Source organism: Pygocentrus nattereri, chromosome 23, assembly GCF_015220715.1.
Source record: "Pygocentrus nattereri isolate fPygNat1 chromosome 23, fPygNat1.pri, whole genome shotgun sequence".
Lineage (NCBI taxonomy): Eukaryota > Metazoa > Chordata > Actinopteri > Characiformes > Serrasalmidae > Pygocentrus > Pygocentrus nattereri.
Window position 1 is genome coordinate 14,140,823 of NC_051233.1, and position 6,639 is coordinate 14,147,461.

A 6,639-nucleotide genomic window follows, 5' to 3' on the forward strand; every position below is an offset into this window, starting at 1 on the left:
GTTGATGGTGAAAGTGTCATTGGTGATTTGGCCTTTGACGACTGAGATGCTCATTGACTTGCGGGGTTTGATCTCCATTCCTGCCCAAGATATGTTACTTTGAAGCTTTTCCAACAGCCGTTTTGTGCATGGTTTCGTAGATGTTATGGTGGTCATGTCGTCCATGTATGCCCTGATTGGGGGCAGACGTAGGCCTCCATCCACACGCTCCCCTCCAACGACCCATGCTGAAGCCCTTATAATTAACTCCATAGCCAGGGTGAATGCCAAAGGAGATACGGTGCATCCTGCCATTATACCGAGTTCCAGCTGCTGCCAGGCTGTAGTGCTCTCATGCATTGTCATACAGAATTGGATGTCTACAGAAGTAGGCCTGGACGAGGTTCGTGATGTTATCAGGGACTTGAAAGAAGGCAAAGGCTGTCCACAGAATTCTATGAGGCACTGATCCAAGGCATTGGCTACATCCAGAAACACCACATGCAAATCCTTCTTTTCCCTCTTGGAGGACTGTAGTTGGTGCCAGATGATGCTTGCGTGTTCGAGACATCCAGAGAAACCACCAACTCCAGCCTTATGTATTGAGGTGTCAACAAACTCATTTTTCAGCAGGAATGTAGACAGTCTTTGGGCCACAATGCTGAAGAAAATTTTCCCTTCAACATTCAGAAGACTTATCTGTCTAAATTGGTTGATGGTTGATGAGTTTTTTTTCCTTTGGGATGAATATTCCTCCAGCTCTTCTCCACACCCTTGGTATGATCTCCTTTTTCCATGCCAGCTTCATTTGGTGCCAGAGATACTTCAAGACACCAGGTGCGTTCTTATACAACCTGTATGGGATGCCGTTGGGCCCCGGAGCTGAAGTCGTCCTTGCCCGCTTTACTATGTTGACAACCTCATTCCATGTGGGGGTGCTTGTGTCCGTTTCATGCATGGGTGGATGAAGTGGTGGCATGTCTGCTGGAATGGTTACAGGCTCCTGCCTTTGGTTGGATGGTGTGTCGGCCTCAGAGTAGGTGTTCTTCAGGATCTCTCCTATGTCCTTCAAGGGGGCCTTCAAAGTACCAGATTTCTCTTGTACAAAGAGGCTTTTGGTGACCTTGAATGGGTTCTTTTAGAAGGAAACTCTTGCTCGCTCCTTTTTTCTGCGTTGTCTCCTCAGATGTTCTGCCCTCCTCAGCGTTGCCAGACGCTGCTTGATGTCGCTCTGAAGGGCTTCAAGTCCAAGCCTCTCTACTTCATTGGCCTTCTTCCATTGTTTCTTTAGTTGCCTGCGTTCTTTCACCAGCCTCTCAATCTCCTGTTGTCGTCTTGATTTGTCACGCGGTGTATGTTCTTTCTTGGCTTTCCTGTCTTTCACACCAAACCTTTCTCTTCCATAGCTGTAGATCAACTCCCCCATCCTCTCAAGTCGTCTCTCCACATCCCCTTTAAGGCTACTGAGAAGGCAAACAAGGTCACTGTCAATCGCTTCCCATTCCTTTTTCTGGCAGGACTTTGGCCACTGGATTTGAGGCTTGCACCCCTCCATCTTTCTATCCACTGCTGGTTGTGGCTGGATGGGTTTTGGGTTCCGAACTGATGGCATGTTAGTGCATGAAGGTGCTTCGGTTGGGGTTTTGGTACCCTGTGGACTGTGGTGCTTATCCTGCCACTGGGTTTCACTCACCTTATTTTCCCCACTCCTAAGGAAGTATCGGTCAATGCGAGGCCCCTCGCTAGGTTCCTTCAGGCACTTCTTCCGACCCTGGTGGATTTTCAAACCTTTGGAGGTTGTAACCTTTTTCCAGCCACAAATGCAGCTCTGGAGTGTGAGTTCTGGCACAGGCACTCTCTTGTCAACTGTTGAACTGACCACATTTCTCATTGTCCTTTCCATTCCATTGTCTGTTGCTGTGAGGTCCATCAGTGAGTCATCTTTCGCCCTCGCAGACTCAGAGGGTATTCTTCTTTCTGAGGTTTTCGTAGCCGTTACGGGTGGATCCAAGCTACTGCATGGTGCTGGATCCTGCCAAGCCAGCCCCATTGGGTTCTATTTTCTCCTGTCAGCAGACTCTCCATGCAGTCACCAGGTCTTTCCCAGGTTGTCAGCTGCTCTAAGTATTAGAGTTATGCAAAAGGACTCGACGTTTCAATCCCAAGTAGTTCAGTTTCCAGTTGAGACCCTGCTTGGACCACTCAGTGATGTTACTCTACGCGACACATCGTCAGTTGTGTACCCCAGTATCTTTAGGTGTTTCGGGCATTTAACACAAGACACCCTCCTCTTTGGCAGGCCCACCACAGGCTGATCAGACCTGGGTGTGTGTCGCATAGGAACTGAGTGGTCACTTTGCCCCCCATGCCATTTCCTTTCTTCGAAGCCACAGCCAGTGACTATTTCTCTCAGCCGTAGCGGCAAGCTCTTTGATGGTTCTCCTCTGATGCGCACCTCTTTCAGGAGCCTTATGGTGGCGTTAGCCACAAACCCCCTACAGCCCACCTCCACTGTCCATCCCCGCTCTTCTGCCTGGGCTGCAGGGCTAGAGTATCGCAACCTTTTCCTTTCATAGGCCTCATCAATGGCTTTCTCCCAGGGCACCGTGAGCTCGATGATGTAAACATGGCGACAGGAGTCGGACCACAAAACCAGGTCTGGGCGCAAGCTTGACACAGCAATGTTAGGTGGAAACACTAGGCTCTTGTCAAGGTCGACCCGCAAGTGCCAGTCCCTGGCAGTACCAATGAGGCTTAACAATTGTGGGAGGGGCTCTGGTTGGTTGTCTTTCACCCTCCCAGCAGCACTTTCACCTGGAATGCGTTCCCTACACCGCCTCTGAGCCGGGTCTTTTTAAGTGTTCGCTCTGTGCAAGGTTCACACCCGTAAGTACATCAGGGCGAGTCTCCCGCCAGCCCAGCCTTGCTGCGGCTCAACAGCTCAAATCCCACCTTCACCGCTGCCTGCTACTGCGCAGCCGCAGTGAGCGAACCATCCTGTGCTGGTGCCGCTATATTGAGTCCAAAACAGCCTGCTAACAAATTAATGTAGTGCATGGACCTATTTTACGCGGTAATGGTTTATTTTTGCATCAGTCAATACATTTATATTGTATTTAAAATGTGCTCCGTCACCAGCGTTCTCTAATTGCTTTAAAGAAAACGTTCCGTCCTCTTCTCAAATGAGGAAGTCGGTTATAATAGCACAGCAAAAACCACCCATCATCCACTACTAAAAGACAGCCCCAATACAGGAAAGCCTCACATTCACACATTACAAAAGAGATGAACACATTTATAGTTTGATTTTATTGGTGTTAAATCAGCAGTTAGGGTATTCACTGCAGTTTAGTCAAACAGGCCGAAGCCCATGTCCTCAGACTCATCCTTGGCTGGTTCTGCAGCAGGGGCTGCAGCTGCCACAGGAGCTGCCACTGCAGCAAAAGCAGAGGGGTCAGCCAGGAAGGCCTTCACCTGAAGGAGAGCAGATAGACAGGGCAAGTTTTCACAATGTACATAAACGTTAGCCACAGTAAAAATAAAGATGTACCCCCACTGATATCCCTGGTCAAATTATTGTTTAGATGTGACAGAGCAAAAAGACTTGTAGATCAACTAAAGTATTCAGGAGTAAAATGGTTTAAGCCCCAATGTTTAGAAAAACATGGCAACACATGCACTCCATCACTACAGGCATTACAGTACATTTGTGAATATGTAAAATGGTACACAAATGCAGGTAAATTTTGAATGAAGTTGAGATTTTATTAATACCCCTGTATGGCTATGCTCAAACACCCTTGATCTAATATGCTGAATTAGCAGGGGGAAAAAAAAACAAAAAACAAAAAACCCACAAACAACTTTAGGTCAACTGAATTCCAGGACTAGGGCTGGTGACCATAGCAGTCTCCACTCACATACTCAATGTGACACCACCAGTTTAGAAAGCCAGTCTTTGCTAGTCTATCCATCTAATACATTGTATTGGAGACCTACTGCCCCTGTCTGCTGTAGGAAAAAGCAGACTGGGATTGGAGGAAACCCCGTTCCTATTTGCAGGGGGAACGACAGAACAGCACTGCAGCAGCTGCTTTGTAACCTAACCTGCAGAGGATAAGATACTGTCCCACAATAGAGGAGAAGATGCAATTTTACCTTATCAGCCAAGGGGAAGGAGTAGTCAGTCAGTCTCCATAGCAACAGCCAGCACCCTCTTGTATCCATTGATTATTGAATGGGGAATAGAGGCAAGAGTGGGGTAGCCAATCTGCAGACACACACTGGCAATGTTCCTCACACCCTGCAAGTTGGGCACAGAGGTGCAAGGGAAATTGATTAATACCCAGCTTGACCATTTATGCCAAACACGGCTAAAAAAATGAATTAAGCAGCACAAGCCATTCCAGGGCACCATTTACAGAAAAGTAATGTGAGAGACCAAGCGTCCCTGCAAGTTGTTGGATTGCAAACAGACAGGGATAGTAGGAAACAAGTTTATTTATGCAGGGGGAACGACAAACCAGCACAGTGTCAGCTGATATGTAACTGAATCTGCAATAATTATGACTGTCCAGTTGTGGTAGTTTCAAATGCTTACTCACCTCTAGGAACCTCTTGTGCAGGGCATCCTCAGTGATGTCCAGCACCTCAGGGCTGTAGACGCTGCCATTGTCATAAACCTGCTGGATTATCAACCCATAGGAGAAGGGCGAGATGTTCAGCATGTTGAGCAGCGTGGCCTTGCTGGCACCCACCTTATCTCCAGGTTTAATCAGCTGCACATTGCTCTGTACAGAGAAGACAAAACATTAAAACGTAGTAGTCTCACAGCATGGACATTTGCTGGATCTCCAAATCAGATTCCATCAGACAAGCAATAACTGCATCCATGCAAAATGGTACAAAAGATCCAAACCAAGATAAAAACCATGACAAATCTGTTTTAAACCATACCAAGATTTCAATGGTTCCTCTGGAGATCTTGGTGGTGATGCCCAAAGCTTGGAAGAACCAAAGCTTCTCAGGACCCAGCCCAGTGTTTTGAGCAGGTACAGTCACCTCACAGGGGGCGATGGCACCAGCACGGGCAGCTGCAGGAACCTAACAAGTGCAAGACATGTTTACACATTACATCAAGATGCTTTCCTGTTTCACATGCGTGAACTATAGACAAACAGAACTTACCTTATTGGCCAGCAGCAAGTCCCTGACCTCAGTCAGGAATGGCCTTGCGCATCATGGTGTTCTTGCCCATGAGCACGACTGCCTTGCCCCGCAGGGACAGACGAATGGTCTGCATCTGCTTGGAGCCGACACTGTCTGCGCCCACAATGAAGCACTTCGGGTAGTCATTCAGTAGTTGCTGCAAAAAGGTTAAAAAGGAGAAACTAAGTTTGATTACAAAATGCAACTCAATTCAGGGATTGTGTCCAAGACATTTGAGCCATGAGACAGAATGAGTGAACACCAAGATTAAAAAGCTTGTGCTAAAGCTCCTCTACCACATTTTAATGTATGAGACCAAGCGTCCCTGAAAGCCGTGGGATGCAGACAGTCAAGGATAGTAAGAAACAAGTTAATTTATGCAGGGGGAACGACAAACCAGCACTGCATCAGCTGATTCATAACTATTTCTGCACAGCTTACTTCTACAGCTTTTATGTTTGACATCTCAGGTCCTCCATTCACTTAGCGCTATATCTACATAGATATCAACATGGAGGGGGGCCTACTTGAGTTGAGCAACCCAACACAGCACACAGAAAACACTTACGATGATTTTTAAGAAGTAGTTGGACTTCCACGTGGCCCTGTCTTCCCTGGGCATCTTTGCAGTGCTTCCAAGGATCGAATAATAGCCGGTTTAAAGACAAGGTGATCAACTTGACAAAAAGAAAAAAAAAGCTTTAATCAGAACACCAAGTTAAACAGTATTTCTACTAGAGAACACACTTAGATTATATAACCTAAAAAGCCACGAGGATAACCTCCTAGCATAGATGATCGGTTACACGGCAGAAAATGTAAGATTAGTTAAAACAACGACGGGGTAAACAAATCATGATGAGGCCGTTACAAACGCTTAAATGTGTGTGGCAAACAGTCTGTTCATACAGTCTGTTCATGACCAACACACGGCACAAATCTCATGCGCCTTAGTTAGCAAACAAGGTAACGGGGCAATCCCCACTGAATGTCCGCCTAAGATACGGTTTGTTCTATGAGGTTTGAACCAGTTGCTGTATTTAAAACTTACTAGTCATATTCGGCTTTAAAGCAGACACCTAGTTGTCGAGAAATTGGGTAAATCTGTGAAAATGTAATCCCGAAAGACGCAGCTCTCACCTCACAGTAGGTACGCGTGGACGTAAAGAGACCGGAAAAAGACGAGGGGCGGTGTTATATGACACAGTGAGACACTCTGATTGGTTAACAATGGTGTCACTCTAGGAGTTCAGTCGCGTGCGTCATACATTCATATTCAATCTGTTTAGTGAAATGGTCTACAAACCTCATTTTACTCATCTTTGAAAGATTTCTAACAATATGTCATCCTCAAACAATTCTGGAGATTAAGAACGCATGAATGGCAAACAATGCAATCAAACAATGATCTTCATTTGTACCTCTTGTTGCTTTTTGCAGTAGTTTCATATA

At 46.4% G+C, this 6,639-nt stretch overlaps 1 pseudogene; it reads right to left on the reverse strand.

Moving 5' to 3' along the window:
• Nucleotides 1-3,265: 3,265 nt before the first annotated feature.
• LOC108429725 lies at nucleotides 3,266-6,255 on the reverse strand (annotated as a pseudogene).
• Between the last annotated feature and the right edge of the window lie 384 nt (nucleotides 6,256-6,639).